The sequence below is a fragment of the Oncorhynchus kisutch genome, linkage group LG10 (genome assembly GCF_002021735.2).
Source record: "Oncorhynchus kisutch isolate 150728-3 linkage group LG10, Okis_V2, whole genome shotgun sequence".
Classification (NCBI taxonomy): Eukaryota; Metazoa; Chordata; class Actinopteri; order Salmoniformes; family Salmonidae; genus Oncorhynchus; species Oncorhynchus kisutch.
In genome coordinates this window covers 27,006,186-27,025,983 of record NC_034183.2, presented here as the reverse complement: position 1 = coordinate 27,025,983, position 19,798 = coordinate 27,006,186, and the positions used below count along the sequence as shown (strand labels likewise).

Here is a 19,798-nt window from a genome sequence, read left to right as displayed (position 1 = left end):
AAGGGCCTTTTACACAAATGTGCTTTCATGTCATTATCATGTTGGGACAGCCTGTGGGACCTAACATTTAGTGAATGTAAACACACAGTGTTAACTGTTAGGCCTATTATTTTCCAAAGTGGGGTCCCATGCATTTTCTAGTGTAAATTTGGGGTCATGTGCAGAAAAACTTTGGGAACCCCACTCGACACATTCCTGTGGTGTGCAAAGGTCTTAGGTTAAAGCAAACCTAGTCAGTAGGTCACACTCACAGGAATGTTTTTAAGTCTAACAGGGTTGCTTTCAGAATCTGTGGTTGGAACCCATATTGCCTCTGGTGAATATGTCAGTGATTGACAGCTCCCTCTCGCAGGGGGATAGACCTCGGTGATGGATGTAGCGAGCTTTACGAGCCTCAGCCAGTGATTGGTTGAAATCCGGAAGGAGGTGGAGCATCCTGTGCTGTCCATCGGGAGCGAGGGAGTCAGAGGGGGCAGGAGGAAGAGGAGGAGGGGGGAGGATAATAATTATCTCTGTCTGTCCTCCCATTCACTTCCTCCATCTCTTTCTTTTGCACTGCTCTCCCCTCTCTCCTCCTCACATCTTCACTCTCCCATTCGGCTCTCCTCTCTCTCCTCCTCACATCTTCACTCTCCCATTCTGCTCTCCCCTCTCTCCTCCTCACATCTTCACTCTCCCATTCGGCTCTCCTCTCTCTCCTCCTCACATCTTCACTCTCCCATTCGGCTCTCCTCTCTCTCCTCCTCACATCTTCACTCTCCCATTCGGCTCTCCTCTCTCTCCTCACATCTTCACTCTCCCATTCTGCTCTCCTCTCTCTCCTCACATCTTCACTCTCCCATTCGGCTCTCCTGTCCCTCCATCCCTCCCCCAGCCCAGTGCTGGTCAGTGCAGCTGCAGGCTGCAGTTTGAGGTCTGGCAGGCAGAGCGGCTCTGCTGAGCTCTCTGCCCCATGTCTCTGTGTGTCTAAAGACTGAGCTGCAGAGGAAGTCACGGATGCGAGCCTGCAGTGGAACAGACATTCCCCCGCAAACAGCCTTCACTGACCTGAGAGAGAGTTGGGGGGAAGAGAGAGAAAGGGGGGAGAGACAGAGAAAGAGCGGGCGAGAGATTGAGAGAGAGAGAGTCAGTCGGACAACACATGCTTGCTTGCACACACAATTGCACACACATGAACACAAACGGTGGTGTTATCAGCTCTGTGGATTCAGTAAAATGCTGCATTGAACTACAGAGAAAATGATTGAGGGAGAAGAAAGGGAGCCAGGAAGAGGACTATAAATCCAGTAGAAGTTGGCAGAGGGATGCACATCGTAAAAGAAAATTTGTTTAGAATCAGTCTGTTAAAAGAGCCAGAATGGATACGTGCCTAGTCACAACACAGAGAAGACAGAGACACACACATGTCAGAGGAGGGGGGGTTATGGTATGGAGCTGTAGCATAGATATGGGATATGAGCTGAGAAATAGTTATAATTGTGATTCTTTCTGAAACACACACACGCAAACACACACACTCATTCCTATCTCTCTTTCTCTCTGACAAAGTCTTATATTTTCTCACAGAGACTATCTCTCTCCAGAGGATAACAGTCGTACCCACACTGGCAGAGAGCTCTGTGTGTGTCTCAGAGTGAGGTATTAAGCGTCTCGTTATCTGCCCCCTGGATTAGCATAATTAACCAGTCCGCCAACTTAGAATCCTCTTCCTCCAGTCAGCTTGCTGCAGGGGCCATTCGAGAATAATTAACCAGTCCGCTCGCTTAGAATCCTCTTCCTCCAATCAGCTCGCTGCAGGGGCCATTCGAGAAACTGAGGAAGGGCGCAAAGGACTGAACAGTGTGTGTGTGTGTGGAGCTTGGTCCGATTATCTCATTATCAGAGTCAGTAAGGCGAGGGTCTAAGGGCCCAGAGCTGTGTTTCTACTTAGCTAACGCATGGAATTGTTTTATGATGGTCATACCAAGGATAATTTAGCTATTTTATTTAGAATTTTAGGGCCCTGTAGGTATAACAAAAATAATTTGATGAAACATTTGGGAATTTCGTCCAAAAAATACATTAAAAGGGAAGTGTGTGTTTTGAAGTGTCCATCCTATATCTGAGAGATATAAGAAAGCTCAGAAAAAATATATATTATACCATGGAATTATCCGTATGCCTTTGACAATGAAATGCCCCATTCCCTTTCATGCATTTTCGAGCCCGGTAGCGGGTTACCTTCAGACTAGTCCTGTGACATTTGTGTTGGACATAGAGCAAAATGGAGAAGTCCATCGTGTTTGTGAGAATATTTCCATAGAGGGGTCATATTAGTTTGTAGCTAAAACAGTTTGAATCCTACAGACATTTTCATGAGAAGACCGATTTTTGGGATGTCTCCCGTTCAACCATGAAAGGCATGTGATCTTCTCTTTAAAGTTTAAACTCTACAGACTATCTCATTGTATGTATTTAGTTGGAAAAATATGTTGCTTTTGCTAAATTCTTTCAGTACTGCTGGGGTGGCCAACCCTCCTCCGAGAGAAATACTGCCCTACTGGGTGTGCTCTGTGCATGCTTTTGCTTTAACCCTGCTCTAACACACCTGATTCAGCCAAGAATTTTGATTTGATTGGATTCGGCCAATCAACGTTCTTTTGAGCAGCTGATTAGAATAATTAAGGTGTGTTAGAGTAGAGTTGGAACAAAATCCTGCAGGAGAGTATAGCTCTACCAAAGAAGGGTTGGCCATTCCCAGAGGTGATCTGCGATCATGTGTTTGATTGATCAAAACTAACATTCTATATTCGTCCTCATTTGTTTTTTAACCACCATAAAACAAGTTCAATTAGCAGAGAAAATTAAAGCTGAAAGCAGAAGTACTAGGCGGCAGGTAGCATAGCAGTTAGCGCGATGGGCCAGTAACCAAAAGGTCACTGGTTCGAATAACCTAGCCAACAAGGTGAAAAAATCTGTCGATGTACCCTTGAGCAAGGCACATAAGCCTAATTTGCTCCAGGGGCACCATACTAATATGGCTGACCTTGTGAAAAAAACTATCCAGTGTATGTGAACATAAAAAAATACTAGTGGCAAGAAGTACTACTGGCAAGGTTAACCTGACTGCAGGCCTCAAATTTCCCTTTGGCATTGAAGATCATGCCTCCTTGTGTGGCCATAAAAATGTGCAGGTACCTCCCTCATGTCAGCATAGGCTATCACCTACACATCGACATGTAGGCTAATTATTTATATAGGCCTACATTTACATACACTTGTGTTTTTCTTAACAGAATTGCTAGTGTATTTCGGTTTTCAAATCAATTTAATTGGCTATTTTGGTTAATGGCTTTGGTGCCCGAGCAGCTGGCCTTGGTGCCCTGGGAGATTGGGCACCTCTTGAACACCAAATGGCCTTGCCCCTAATATCACGAAATTCCAGGCCTGCCTGACAGCCTGTTTTCTCTTCTATGCAACTATACTAAACAAACATAAATGCAACATGCAACAATTTCAAAGATTTTGCTGAGTTACAGTTCATTTAAGGAAATCAGTCAATTCAAATACATTAATTAGGCCCTACAGGTAGGCCTGGAAGAGCATAGTCTTACCCACTTGGCAGCCAGGCCGACCCACTGGGGAGCCAGGCCCACCCAATGAGAATGTGTTTTTCCCACAAAAGGGCATTATTACAGGCAGAAATACTCCTACGCATTCCAATTGCACGCTCCTTCAAAACTTGAGACATCTGTGGCATTGTGTTGTGTGACAAAATTGCACATTTCAGAGTGGCCTTTTATTGTCCCCAGAAAAAGGTGCACCTGTGTAATGATCAGGATGTTTAATCAGCTTCTTGATATGCCACACCTGTCAGGTGGATGATCTTGACAAAGGATAAAATGCTCACTAGCAAGGATGTAAACAAATTTGTGCCCCAAATTTGAGAGAAATAAGCTTTTTGTGTGTATGAAACATTTCTGGGATCTTTTATTTTGGCTCACGAAACATGGGACCAACACTTTACATGTTACGTTTATATTTTCATTCAATGTTCACCATCAAGCACAATGTGTTAGGATTAATTTAGCCCTATGAAGGTCCTGTTATATAATCCAGCTCTCCACAGATGATTTGAATTCTGCCATGAACATGTTACATTAACCCTTTCACAACCCTGAGTCAAAGTCCCAGCTCCACCTTACAAGTTGTGGAGATGTTGTGGCTCTGTAATAAACTGGGATAGAGCTGTAATGCTGTGTTCATAATACAAAAACCCAACTTCACTAATACAGTAAAGACTCTGTGTGGTTTTGGGTTGATGCAGATTTATTTTCTTTCTCCCAGTCTGCCTGAGACAGAGGAAGATCACCTAGTGGTTTAAACCTGTGGTTGATCTCTGATGTGAAGAGAAGCTCACCTACAGTGGTTTAAACCGGTGGTTGATCTCTGATGTGAAGAGAAGCTCACCTACAGTGGTTTAAACCGGTGGTTGATCTCTGATGTGAAGAGAAGCTCACCTACAGTGGTTTAAACCGGTGGTTGATCTCTGATGTGAAGACAAGCTCACCTGTGTTTCTCTGTCTCTCTGCCGGCCCTTGTGGTTGTGAGTAGTGTAGTCCTGTAAGGCACAGAGGGGTGGGCAGGGTTGAAAGGTCTCGTCATTAATGTTATTTATCTCTTTCTTTCACATCTTTCATCTCTTTCACTCTTTATTGACTCTAGAATTTTCCTCTAATTTATGAGTTATACACAAATCAATTCAAAATATCCTTTAAACTTAAACTATTCTCTCCCATGAAGGGAAATGTATGTTTGCATGTTACACACTAGTGAACACACAGACATACTGTATCAACATCACTGCCATAGTTCCAAACACATAGCATATTCTAGTGAGAGGTGAATAAGTCATGTGTGTATTTGTTGTCTCTCACTCTCTCTCTCTCCCCCCGGCCCTCTGTATTGAACACCTCTCGTGTTGTGGTGTTGCTATGCTGGGCTGTTAGATCATGTTGACTCAATGTAATCAATATACCATCGTAACTCTCCATGGTGTCCGACTCACACCAGCAGGATGTGTGTGTGTGTGTGTGTATGTGTACATGCATTACCTTTCCCCAAGTGCACCCTGGGTATCTCACACACTATACAATAGCAGTTAGCCAGACCCACGGGTTATAAGCAGCTACACACTCTCTCTCAGAACACCCACCTGACACACTCAGATCTTGAACCAGCAACCCTATGGTTGTGGTGTGAGCGCACTACTGTCTGTGTCATAAAAGCCTGAACCTCTTGGCAGAGGCAGTAGTACCCTTAGATACAGGGCGATTACATTAGGAAAAATACTTTACTAAGACACAACAATAACCATCTCTCTGCTTCTATTAACTCCAGTGGGCTTGAATGAACCCTGAACATAGCAAGGGAGGAGAATCTGCTTAGAAACAGTTGAGTTTCTGGCATAAATTGCTTATTGTATCAACAGTGATCATAATTCACCATCAATAGGTGTAATGAAAGAGCAGAGGCAGTCATTCGCCGTGAGTGGACCGCTATGACGAGCAATTTAGTCTCACACACTGTTTGGGAACCTGCGGGAGAGTGGAAATTAGCATTTTAAATTGTGACAATTACAGCAGAGAGATCATGGAGATGTTCTTGTCATGGCCGTCGTCGGTGGAAGAAGGTGAGGACCAAGGTGCAGCGTGGTATGTGTCCATATTTATTAAATGAACACGAAAATGACAAAGAGAAACAACAGAAAACAGTTCTGGCTGGTGCAGACACACAACAGAAAACAATCACCCACGAAACACAATAGAAAACAGGCTCCCTAAATATGGTTCTCAATCAGGGACAACGATTGACAGGTGCCTCTGATTGAGAACCATACCAGGCCAAGCACAGAAATAGCAAATCATAGAAAAACTAACAGAGACAACCCACTCAACTCACACCCTGACCATACTAAAACAAAAACATAACAAAAGATCTAAGGTCAGAACGTGACAGTTCTTCTTTCAACTTGCTTACTGATGGCTGTCTCTCTCTCACACACACACACGTTTGTTTTACTATCCTTGTGGGGACCAAACAATTTATTCTCATTCAAAATCCTATTTTCCCTAACATAGCCTTTTTCCTTGTGGAAACAGACAATATGTTCCCACTTGTCCGAATTTTCTTCGTTTTACTATTCTTGTTAGGACTTTACATTTTTGTTATCATTTAGCAGAGGCTCTTATCCAGAGCGGCTTACAGGAGCATTTAGGGTGTGTTGCTCATGTGCACATAGACAGATTTTTCACCAACACTCTTAACCGCTAGGCTACCCACAAGGACAGTAAAACCAAACACACACACATACACAAGCAGTTTACGGTCTGCTGTAGTATATGATGTAGCATATTATGCTGGACTCCCACACCTCAATCTGAGTTCTACCAGAGAGCTGGATACAGCTGGAGAGAACCTACAGGAATAGGCTAACTCACACATCATACTGAATCACTGCACTAACACCTACAATAGTCCTACACCATCAAGCACAAGCAAAACAAATAATGGCCTACCTTTTAGAAATGATGTAAATGATGGTGTAGGCTTCGCTAAATCAACTTTGCACTAGTATATAAGGAATTGGCCCAAATAGAACATGCTCACCGCTGCTCGGATCCTTATTCAAAGCTTAATGTAAATGTGTGCAGTTACATGGCTGTCAGTCTTCCAATCCACAAAGTAAGGTATTATATTATGCGCAGTTGAATGGTTAAGAGCTCTCCACTATATTCCACTAGTATGGTGGTGGAAATCGGTGTTTCATAAAGAAAGTATGCATATTTTCCCTGTTATTTTCTGCCTTCTCATCATTACATTGATTTAAGGAGAAAATCAACACCTTTGCAGCCTGAATGGAGAATGTTTTAGGTACAAACCGGTCCACGAGGGATAGGAGTGCATTGCTGGCTGCAGACAATGCATTTGAATGGTAAGATGAAACCGACCTTTGGGCTACCTGGTGTCAGTCTCTAGATCACCATGGAAACCTGGTCAGTTATCTACTACTGGGCCAGAGGGAGAGAAACAGAGTGAGAAGAGTTATGCTAAGTACTTTTGCTGATTTGCATGCACTGTTAGCCTAGCGCAGCAGTACACTCTTCTTCGGCTGGATCCATAGGAGAACACTTTGAAGAACACTTTTTTGGTTCCAGAAAGAACTATTTTGGTTCCAAGTAGAACCCTTTTGAGTTCCATGTAGAGGGTTCTACATGGAACCCAAAATACTCACCCAATGGGAATAAGAGTGTAGGCATTGCATTAGCCTAGCCTATGCCTACCAAGTTTACATTTATGCCAAATTTGAGTTAAGATTATTTGGGTCTGGGTGTGCATTGTATTGGAAGAGAGGGTTGACCTATTTGGAGGTCAATAAGGCATGTGTCCTAAGCTGCAACCAACTGCTGTCATAACTGTCAGATGCATGCCATCAATTACAATACACTACATCTATGCAACCACTGTAGGGGAATCGGCAAGAATGGGATTTGAACCAGCAACCTTGCAGGACAAGTATGGTCATCCCACTGGGCACACACTGGTTGAATTAACCAATGTTGTTTCCACGTCATTTCAATGAAAATACATTGAACCAATGTTGAATTGACGTCTTTGCCCAGTGGCATACCTCCTACGCTATAAGGGTCCGGGCCTCTTGACAACTGCTGTGATTGCTGAGGGGGTTCCCTGTAATCTGGGTAGTATGCTGAGGGTTTGCTTCTATTCTAACCCAGGCAGGGCAGGGCAGGGCAGGGAGTTTGTGGGTGATTTGGGTCAGTCATACCAGTGATTTGGGATGTCAACTGTCCTGTTGGGCCCTCAGGGAGGAAAGGAGAGGGTGGTAGCTGCGTCAGTAAACTGTTATTTCAAGAAAATGATTGGAATGGTACGAGCTTCACAGTATTTAATTTGTATTACACACAAACACTTGGACACACATACACACATCAGCTCATTCACCCTGCCTGCTCTCATGTCAAATCGATAGCGAAGCATCTCGGGAGGAGGAATGAGGGAGGCTCATATAGAGGAGGAAGGGAAACACAGACTTGTATCTCCTCCTCTCCTTTATCTTGTTCTTCTCTTGTATTGATCGGTAAAATGGTTTTTAGCTGCTGCCTCCAGCACCCTACCTGACCCTGCTCTGTTCAGCTCTGAGCCACACACCATCACTCTGCTAGCTCTTATGTGTGCTGTGTGCATGTCTGTGTGTCACAGGCCAGATATGAACCCCGGTCTCACAAGGAAGAAACCAACGTCTTGGGCCGAGGATGACAATGATTTTGAAGTCGCATGCAGGGTTACCTCATCAAAAGACCATGAGCCCGACTCATGTCCGCTACGTGTGTGTGTGTGTGTGTATACACTGAATGTACAGAACATTAAGACATACTCTTTCCATGACATAGAATGACCAGGTGAATGCAGTAATCCCTTATTCATGTCACTTGTTAAATTCACTCTAATCAGTGTAGGTGAAGGGGAGGAGACAGGCTAAAGAAGGAATTTTAGGGACATGGATTGTGTATGTGTGCCTTCAGAGAGTGAATAGGCAAGACAAAAAATGTAAGTGCTTTTGAACGGGGTATGGTAGTAGGTGCCAGGCACACCGGTTTGTGTCAAGAACTGCAATGCTGCTCGGTATCCTGTGTATATCAAGAATGGTCCACCACCCAAAGGACATCCAGCCAACATGACACAACTGTGGGAAGCATTGGAGTCAACATGGGCCAGCATCCCTGTGGAACGCTTTCGACACCTCGACCCCATCATAGCACTGAGACTGCACTTGTGAAGGTGGTAAACTACATTTTAATGGCATCAGACCAAGGCTCTGCATCTGTCCTCGTGCACCTAGACCTTAGTGCTGCTTTTGACATCATCGATCACCACATTCTTTTGGAGAGATTGGAATCCCAAATTGCTTTACACTGACAAGTTCTGGCCTGGTTTAGATCTTATCTTTGAGAAAGATATGAGTTTATCTCTGTGGATGGTTTGTCCTCTGATAAATCAACTGTTTGTTCTGGTGTTCCTCAAGGTTCCGATTTAGGGCCACTATTGTGTTCACTATATACTCTACCTCTTGGTGATGTCATTTGGAAACATAATGTTAACTTTTACTGCTATGCGGACGATACACAGCTGTACATTTCAATGAAACATGGTGAAGCCCCAAAATTGCCCCCCCTGAAAGCTTGTGTTTCAGACATAAGGAAGTGGATTGGGGCAAATATTTTACTTTTAGGCTCGGACGAAACAGAGATGCTTATTCTAGGTCCCAAGAAACAAAGAGATCTTCTGTTGGATCTGACAATTAATCTTGGTTATACAGTCGTTTCAATTTAGCATTTTTCAATTTTTGTAACATTGCAAAAATCAGATACTTTCTGTCCAACAATGATGCAAAAAAGTTCATCCATGCTTTTGTCACTTCTAGATTAGACTACTGCAATGCTCTACTTTCCGGGTTACCCGGATTAAGCACTAAATAAACTTCAGATAGTGCTAAACACGGCTACTAGAATCTTGATTAGAACCCCAAATCTTGATCATATTACTCCAGTGCTAGCCTCTCTACACTGGCTTCCTGTTAAGGCTAGGACTGATTTAAAGGTTTTACTGCTAACCTACAAAGCATTACATGGGCTTGTTCTTACCTAGCTCTCCCATTTGGTCCTGCCGTACATACCTACACATATGCTACAGTCACAAACACAGGCCTCCTTATTGTCTCTGGAATTTCTAAGCAAACAGCTGGGGGCAGGGCTTTCTCCAATAGAGCTCCGTTTTTATGGAATGGTCTGCCTATCCATGTGAGTGACGCAGACTCTGTCTAGACATTTAAGTCTTTATTGAAGACTCATCTCTTCAGTAGGTCCTGTGATTGAGTGTAGTCTAGCCCGGGGGTGTGAAAGTGAACGGAAAGGCACTGGAGCGACGAACCGCCCTTGCTATCTCTGCATGACCGGTTCCCCTCTCTCCACCCGGGATTCTCTGCCTCTAACCCTATTACTGGGGCTGAGTCACTGGCTTACCAGTGCTCTTCCATCCCATCCCTAGGAGGGGTGCGTCACATGAGTGGGTTGAGTCACTGACATGATCTTCCTGTCTAGGTTTGGTGCCCTCCTCAGGTTCATGCCGTGGGGTGGGTGGGGTTATATCCTGCCTGTTTGGCCCTGCCCGGGGGTATCATCGGACAGGGCCACAGTGTCTCCGAATCCCTCCTGTCTCAGCCTCCAGTATTTATGCTGCAATAGTTTATGTGTCGGGGGGCTAGGGTCAGTCTGTTATATCTGGAGTATTTCTCCTGTCGTATCTGGTGTCCTGTGCAAATGTAATTATTCTCTCTCTCTCTCTCTCTCTCTCTCTCTCTCTCTCTCTCTCTCTCTCTTCTCTTGGAGGACTTGAGCCCTAGGACCATGCCTCATACCTGGCCTGATGACTCCTTGCTGTCCCCAGTCCACCTGGTTGTGTTGCTGCTCCAGTTTCAACTGTTCTGCCTGCTATGGAACCCTGACCTGTTCACCAGACGTGCAACCTTGTCCCGGACCTGCTGTTTTTCGACTCTCTCTCTCTACGGCATCTGCTGTCTCTAACTCTGAATGATCGGCTGAATGAGGTGCTGACCTGTTGCACCCTCTACAACCACTGTGATTATTATTATTTTACCCTGCTGGTCATCTATGAACGTTTGAACATCTTGGCCATGTACTGTTATAATCTCCACCTGGCACAGCCAGAAGAGGACTGGCCACCCCTCGGAGCCTAGGGAGTATTGCTTAGCCACCGTGCTTCTCCATCTGCATTGCTTGCTGTTTGGTTTTTTTGGCTGGGTTTCTGCATAGCACTTTGTGACATCGGCTGATGTAAAAATGGTTTTATAAATACATTTGATTGACTGCAGAGTCCATTGTCGTGTCTTTACTATCATTAACTGAAGACTTTTAGTTTTTATCAAAGATTCTCTGTAATTAGCATTTCGTGATTAACTAATCAGGCAAATGTAATTAACTAGGAAGGAAAATATTCAGATAACAAAGTTATAATTTTCCTTATACAACTTTTCAGATATTTTAATATCTGATCAATTAGTCTTCTTAGTTAATGAATTATTTATTTTACCTCACGTTAGTCTCATTCCAAATGTCGTAAATTGTTGATCTGCACGAACCCAGCCTTTACTATGAGTCATCCATACATCAATTGTCTCAATCATTTATTTATTAACTAACTAAACAATCACAGAAGTGCACAAACAAACAAAGTAAATATGGTTACAATAAATGATAGGGGAATGTGCCCTAGTGGGCTAAACCGGCATGGCGGCTTGTTAGACCAAAGGGAAATGGGGGTAGATCGATAACACTACAAAGTTGATAATTATAACAATTGAAATGCTAATCCTTTGCACATGAACGCTCACTCATTCGGGAACAATTGCAATTAATATATATATATTTACGCTCAGTGTGTCGTCGGGATCTCTGTTGAAAAGTTTGTTTCTGTTGAAGAGTCTGTCCGCCCTCTCTCTCTGTCTGTCGTGGTTAGAATGGATAGTTCAGAGTAACATTCATTCATGTAGTTATAGAATAGATGTTTCGGCAGGTGTCTGTCTTCACGTTCAATGATACCGAATTCCTAGCTGCAGACTAGTAATTAAAATCAAGGCTTGTTCTTATTCTGTCGGTATCGATATTCTAAGAGTTTAACCACGTGGGATGGTTAAAAGACTCAGCAGTCTGGTCTCAAACCTTGGCCCTCTCGTTATCGAGGTAAGCTGGTCTGCAACCTTTGTCCTCTCGTAATTGAGAGAAACATGGTCTGTTGAGAAATTCTCAAGGTGGGGGTTTTATTCGGAAGAGCAGAAAAAGGCTGTCTCATGACGCCAGACCATAACTGTGCTCATGGGCGGTCCTCTGATTTAGTTCAACTCCAAAGGGAATTGGAGTTTCCTTCATTAAACAGTCCAAAATCTCATTGCACAATTTCACAAACCGTATCATCCTCACTCATTCATCTTATACAACAATTAGATGTAAACCTTATGTCTGAGGCTATTATATAAAAAGTGTTATAGTAATGTAGCCATATTGTCTCCCATGAGTTTCACAAAATTGTACCAAATGGACCAGTTCATAGCTGGATTCTTCACCGATCTTTTATACCTTCTAAAGAACATAAATGTTGTTCGAACCTCAAGTTATGTGAGGTGGAAGAAATTCCTTTGTTCTCTCTATGAAAACTCACTCTCTCTCTATACTGTGGCCATGATGAGATAATCTCCTCCAGGAATTTACGACCTAAGTTCGCAGCAGCCTGAGTGTAGGAGACAGAGAGAGGGGGATAGTGCTCGCTGTACCCAAAGAGGGCAACGTCATGAAACCATGCCCCAACGAATTGAGGCTGTTCAGAAGGCAAAAGTGGGGGGGTTGGTGCCCAACTCAATAGTAGAAAAGTGTTCCTAATGTTTGGTATACTCAGTGCGTGTGTGTGTGTGTGTGTGTGTGTGTGTGTGCACTCACAGAAAAAAGGATTCTAAAAGCATTCTACATGGAACCCAAATGAGTTCTACCAGGAACCAAAAGGGTTCTACCTGGAACTAAAAGGGTTCTACCTGGAACTAAAAGGAGTTCTTCAAAGGGTTCTCCTACGGGGACAGCCTTTGTTTTTTTCTAAAGGTGTGTATATATGTGTGATTCAGGCAGGAAGAAAGAAAGAAAGAGAGCAATAAAGAAAGAGGGAGAAGTAGGACAGTGATGATTAACCTCTACGGGATCTGTATCCCCCTGCAGGATGGTAGGCCAATGTGATTAGCATGAGGTTGTAAGTAACAGAAAAAAATCCCAGGACATAGACATATCTGATATGGGCAGAAAGCTTAAATTCTTGTTAATCTAACTGCACTGTCCAATTTACAGTAGCTATTACAGTGAAAGAATACCATTTGAGGATAGTATCATGACACAAGGCGAGACCCAGATGTAGACACAGGAGGCAGATGGTTGGAGTCTTACAATATGTATTAATCCAATAGGGGAAGGCAAGAGAATGGTCGTGGACAGGCAAAAATGGTCAAAACCAGTTCAGAGTCCAAAAGGTACTGAAGGGCAGACAGAATCAAGGTCAGGCCATGCAGGATGATCAGGCAGGCGGGAAAGAAGTCCAGACTCAGGCAGGTATCAAAACCGGGAGTACTCGCAAAAAGAGAATAGCAAAAGGAGTACGGGAAAAACACGCTGGTTGACTTGACCAACATACAAGACGAACTGGCACAGCGAGACAGGAAACACAGGGGTAAATACACTGGCCCAGAGAGACAGGAAACACAGGGGTAAATACACTGGGGGAAATAAGCGACACCTGGAGGGGGTGGAGACAATAACGAGGACAGGTGAAACTGATCAGGGTGTGACAGATAGTGCACAATTATGAACTTGAAAATGTATTAATAAACCAATTAGGCCCATTTGGGAAGTCTTGATACAACATTTTTAACAGATATGCAGTGGTTTATTGGATCAGTCTAAAACTTTGCACATGCACTGCTCTAAATTCTAAATCTAAATTGCACCTGGGCTGGAATCATACATTATGGCCTTTCTCTTGCATTTCAAAAGATGATGGTACAAAAAAAACACATTTTTTTCTTTGTATGATCTTTTGCTATTGTGTTATATTCTCCTACATTAATTTAACATTTCCACCAACTTCAAAGTGTTTCCTTTCAAATGGTATCAAGAATATGCATATCCTTGATTCAGGTCCTGAGCTACAGGCAGTTAGATTTTGGTATGTCATTTTAGGCGAAAATTGAAAAAAAAGGGTTGGATCCTATTAAGGGAGCAACTATAATGGTGGTAGTCTGGAGTGGTGCATTATATACAGTCATTTGTATGAATTACTATAATGAGGTTAGAATTAGCATGTTTGCAGCTCCAGGAGTCTGATCAGAGAGTGAGAGAGAGAGCGAGAGAGCGAGAGAGAGAGAAAAAAGAAAGGGATAGATAGATAGAGATGGAGAGAGAGAACTAGAGGGAGAGAGGGGGGGGGGGGGTGGGCCAGATGTGTGTGTTTGGGCTCTAGTTGTTTTTACTCACTGAGACAGAGAGAGAGAGGGGGGTGGAGGGAGGGGGAAAGAGAGAAAGAGAGAGGGGGGGGGGGGACAGGGAGGAAACTTTACAGTGAGTGCACTGCCAGGATGCTCGGTGCAGTCTAAGCAAAAACACACACCACACACACACACACACACACACACAAATGCACACTCACTCGCACACACCATATTGTGAGTCCAGATGTGAAACCCTCAGAGGTGCCATCTTAGCTGCGTTTTAGCTGAGTGTGTGGGTGTTTTGTGCTCACCATTATAAATGCCCACTATATGTAGACTACACCTCGCTGTTGACAACTCCACAGTATCCCCATCCCAGAGTGCAAAGAACCTTGGCGTGACCCAGGACAACACCCTGTCGTTCTCTGCAAACATCAAAGTAATGACTCGCTCCTGCAGGTAGGGCTGTGTCAGTCATTAAGTTTTGTCAGCCGGTGATTGTCAAGCAAATAATTGCTGGTCTCGCAGTAATTGACCATTAACATAAACACATTTAGCATCTCCTGGCTTACAGTAACACAATTGAACATAGCTGAATAAAATATAAAGGATGTTTTCTCCAAATGATTTGAAGGAGTGAACACATGTGGCTATTCTGTGTTGAGTGGTGAACAAAGAAACAGGTCCTCCTACAGTATATGCTTCATTTAGAGTTATTAATGCAACTTTAGTTGTGATAAGTGTTGGGCTATATGTTTTGATTTTTGAATACATTCTAAGGCTGCAAGATGCAACTCTAATGATGATTTGAAAAAGTTGCATGAAAGGCAGGAGCTCTGCTTTGTTTTTTTGCACAGGCTGCACACACTTCATCAGTCTCTCATTCACAATTTAACAAGAACTTGATAATGCCTCAAATTTTCTGGCAGCATCCCCTTTCTGTGGCCGTCATGACCACCCAAAAAATCAGTGTATTTTTTGCCAGTGGCCGTTGTGCCCTTGGGCTGAATATAATAATTATAATTTCCTTCTCCCGGCTGCATGCTCCCGAAAAAGCACTAGCCTATGTCAATCTACTATCCCTTTAGTACAAAAGTTTACCTATTCTATTCTGTGCTATAAATAAATATTCCAAACATAGTCTGGGACAGTTGTGGGATGCAATAGATCCCAAATGAACACAACCACTAGCGTAAAAAAAAACGTTTAAAATCAAGGAAGCTGACGCCACAGATCAGAACGTTTAGCTTAAAATGTTGATAAACTATTAGGATATTTCTTCACATTATAAGCGCAGCAATTTGCACACAGCAGGAGGCTATGAGCGTCAATGTTCCATAATGCAATCAATTAGTGGCAAACACCATTCTCAAAAGTGACCGCAAATGCGATTATGCATATAATGCTTTTATTATAGAGGTTCATTTTTATGGTGAAAATGATCTTCCCCAAACTTGAAACTCACGCGCTGCGTATGTATTCCAGTTAGGCTCTACACCTGTTGTAAAGCGGATTACACTTTAGCGTTTTTTAAAAATGTTTTCAAAACATTTAGGCCTATGGGCCAGGCTACATGAGGTGTGCGACTGTGATTTGAAAAATGTGCACAAAAAAAAAAAAAAAAGGCATGCGCTGTTTCTTGCCTTACTGCACACAAGTGATAATATATCATTCACAAGTGAAAGGCTAATATTGTCACCCATAAGACTATTCTTGATTGAATCTTCTCTTTACATTTACTAAATAATATATGTGTAACATTTGTTTTGCTTTAGAATGGACTATTATCATGCACCTGTCTCGAAAACAGGGACAGGGGGAAAATACATGTCATCTATGCACTTAAATAGCAAATGGAGGACGCTTTTCCCATGGTTCATTTTCACGTCAGCCATGTAGGCTATACTCCTGTTGTAAAGAGAAGCAATGTGCTTAATATTAGGAAAGCTGATAGATAAATATAGTAGGCCTAACCTATAGAAAGCTGATAGATAAATATAGTAGGCCTAACCTATAGAAAGCTGATAGATAAATATAGTAGGCCTAACCTATAGAAAGCTGATAGATAAATATAGTAGGCCTAACCTATAGAAAGCTGATAGATAAATATAGTAGGCCTAACCTATAGAAAGCTGATAGATAAATATAGTAGGCCTAACCTATAGAAAGCTGATAGATAAATATAGTAGGCCTAACCTATAGAAAGCTGATAGATAAATATAGTAGGCCTAACCTATAGAAAGCTGATGGGATCCTCCTCTTTTTAATAGAGTTTTTCTCAAGTAATTGCACAGCCTATAGAAATGTTGCCCAACATGAACTCATGGGCTCTCATGAAGTGTTCGATAACATTTGCATTGACATCAGAGTGATTAGAAGGACAGTAGAGTGCTGAGTACCAGGCAGTTAACATGTTTGGTAGGCTACTAATGACCATCAGCAGCATCAGAGCTTGGAGAAGCCTAGTTACTGTGACTAAACCGTCATGTGGAATTTGACTGCGGTCATGACTCGTGACTGGTGTTGTGGCGGTAATATGGTCACCGTAACAGCCCTACCTGCAGGTTCATGCTCTACAACATCTGTAAAGTACGACCCCACCTCAAACAGGAGCAGGTCATAATTCAGGTACTTGTCATCTCCCGTCTAGGCTACTGCAACTCGCTGTTGGCTGGGCACCCCACTTGTGCCATCAAACCCCTGCAATTTATCCAGAACACCACATCCCTCCTTGTGTTCAACCACACTCCACTGGCTTCCAGTCAAAGCTCGCATCCACTACAAGACCATGGTACTTGCCTATAGAGCAGCAAGAGGAGCTGATCCTCCCTACCTTCAGACTAAGCTCAAACCTGACACCCCAACCCAAGTACTCCGTTCTGCCACTGTCCCCGCTCCCGCTCATCCAGTCAAAGCTCTTGTCTTTTTCCCCCCTACTAGCACTTACTTTGCTGATGCCTACTTTATGTACTTACTATGACTAAAATATGTGGTTGTCCCACCAATCTTAAGATAAATGCACTAACTGTAAGTCACTCTGTTAAATGACTAAAATGTAAATGTAACTGGAATAGCATACACAGCCTATCCATCACACTACTGCATCAAGAGTTCATCCATCACACAACAGTATATTCCTGGCATCACTGACTTTCTAGCTCAGCAATGTTTACTTTTCATCTTAGTATTTTTGACCCAGACTCTCAGGCCCTTCTCTTAGCACCCTACCCCTCTTCACTCAGGACCTCTTCTATACCTCTGTCTCTCGCTCCATCTGACATGGCTGGAATTACTTTTTGTTGTTGTCTGTTCTGGGTCTGAGGGCGACATTTTCATGAGGGAAAATAGTTCAAATTGGTGAAAGAAAATACCATAAAAGTCATTATAATCTGGCGTGTGATTTAATTTGACACTTTTCATCGGCAATGTGCATTATAAAAAGGTGATTATTTAACTAGAGTATAAACTATACTTCGCTTAGTTCTTTGTTACTTTCTTTTCAAAGTATTTGCTTTGGATGGATTCTGTTTGTAACATGTGCACTGGGAGTTGGGAAGCAAGTTCAAGGAGTGAATCATTTCATTAATAAACAAAACATAATACAAAACAAGAAACATGAACAACGCACAGACAGGAAACAGAAACCATAACGCCTGGGGACAGAACTAAAGGGAATGACATATATAGGGCATGTAATCAAGGAGGTGATGGAGTCCAGGTGAGTCTGATGGTGCGCATAACGAGGGTGACAGGTGTGCGCCATAACGACAGCCTGGTGACCTAGAGGCCAGAGAGGGAGTATACGTGACACTGTTGTGGATCATATCTGGAATTAGCAACATTTTTGTTGTCTTACTGTATTCAACCAGCTAATTAAAAACTTGCTTGATCTAAATGTCAATAGTAGCTGAAGAACTCACGAGACAGACATGAATTAATCAAACATAAAAGGATGAGAATGAAGACACACATAGGCTAAAGACACAGTAGGCTAACGTTACTAAGGAATCTTTTTTATGCGAAAGATCTCTTGACAGGGAGAGTGAAAGAGAGAGGGGGACACAGAAAGAGAGAGAGCAAGACAGAGAGAGAGAGAGGCATGATTAGAACCTCATTAAGGGTTCAGTGATGCAGAAAGGAGTGTGTGTGTGCGTGTGCGTGAGAGAGCGGCGCCTGCCAGAGTAGATCCAGAGAGCCCTTGGGAGTGCTAAGAAGGGGAACTGAGGAGATTGAGGTGGGGAATTCTCTATCAAATGCGTCCAAATCTGGAAAGGTGCCGACACGAGCCAACCTGCAATAGAACAGAGGGGGAGGCAGGTGGAGGGAGGCAAGCAGGGAGGTGTCTGTGTGTGTGCGCATGGTTGTGTGTGTGTGTGTGTGTGTGTGTGTGTGTGTGTGTGTGTGTGTGTGTGTGTGTGTGTGTACGCGTGTGGAGAAGGAAAGAAGTGAGGTGGGTGAGGTAGAGGGGACCCAGAGGGAGTCCTGTGATAATGAGTCGGAGGTCCCAGTAGGAATCAGGCTCTATAATAGGACAGAGCTGCTATAATAAGGATCAGAGGGACACCATGATGATGATGATGATGATGATGGTGCCATGGTGGGTTCACATCCATCAGTTCAGCAATCTTAAGCCCCTTTCCCATAGGTGTTTTTTTCCTGCAATCAGAAGGGGAAAATGCTTTTTACAGGTAGGAATTGTAGTAAATACCCACTGGGCACACACTTGTTGAATCAACATTGTTTCCAAGTCATGTCCATGAAATTACGTTGAATCAACGTGGAATAGACGTTGACTTGACGTCTGGGCCCAGTGGGTACCCTCCTGCAATTCTCCAACTTGATACCTAGCTAGTGAATGCAGTAACTCCCTGGAAGGGGTGGTCTGCTGAGGGATGGGTATTTAAATGTAAATCAGGAGAGAGAACACTGCTGGGACTAGGATGGGGTTAGAATAGAATTAACTCAACCTATGACCAGTGCTTAATTTGTAAATAGGAGGTGCCGAAACAAAAAGTGAGCACGAGAGGGAGGTAACCTGGGGAGCTCTGAGGTACCAGAACATCACCTTTATAATAAAGCATTGCATGCATATCATCACATTTGCGTAGTGGTCATGCAATTCTATGTCATTTTACATGACTGGAGACTTTAGCAGAATCTTTTTTAATACCGCACAAATTTTTAGAAATGTCAGGCTAGGCCGGCGCACAATTGGCCCAGCGTCGTGGGGTAGGGTTTGGCCAGGGTAGGCCGTCATTGTAAAATAAGAATTTGTTCTTAACTGACTTGTCTAGTTAAATAAAGGTTAAATAAAAATAAATAAATACTTTGACACTGACGAACTGAGATCATAAATCAATCAATAGCCTAGGCCCAGGTGTGTGGAGGAGACATATTTTACAACATGGAGGGGAAATTATCGTCCTTTAAAAGCTTTTGAGTTTCAATGACTCACCCCATGATGTGCAGCTCACTCACCGGCGATGGACGATGTGCTCCTGCCAAAAGCCTATCTCTCTCGTTTTAGTTTGTAAAAAAAATGCTGTTCTTTCAATAGGCTAATTTGGAAGTTGCTAAAATATTTTTGTAGCCTACAGACAGATACAGTGCATTCGGAACCTTTTCAGACCCCTTGCCTTTTTCCACAATTTGTTACGTTACAGCCTTATTCTAAAATGTTTTCAATGATTTTTTTCCCCTCAT

The 19,798-nt window shown here is 43.1% G+C and overlaps 1 long non-coding RNA gene across 1 annotated transcript; it reads right to left on the bottom strand.

Moving 5' to 3' along the window:
• Positions 1-777: 777 nt before the first annotated feature.
• LOC116375807 (uncharacterized) lies at positions 778-11,550 on the bottom strand. The gene is made up of 3 exons (XR_004211186.1): positions 11,507-11,550; positions 4,550-4,600; positions 778-1,047 (listed from the first exon to the last, which is right to left on the bottom strand). It is a non-coding gene; the product is annotated as an uncharacterized LOC116375807 (long non-coding RNA).
• Positions 11,551-19,798: the final 8,248 nt, after the last annotated feature.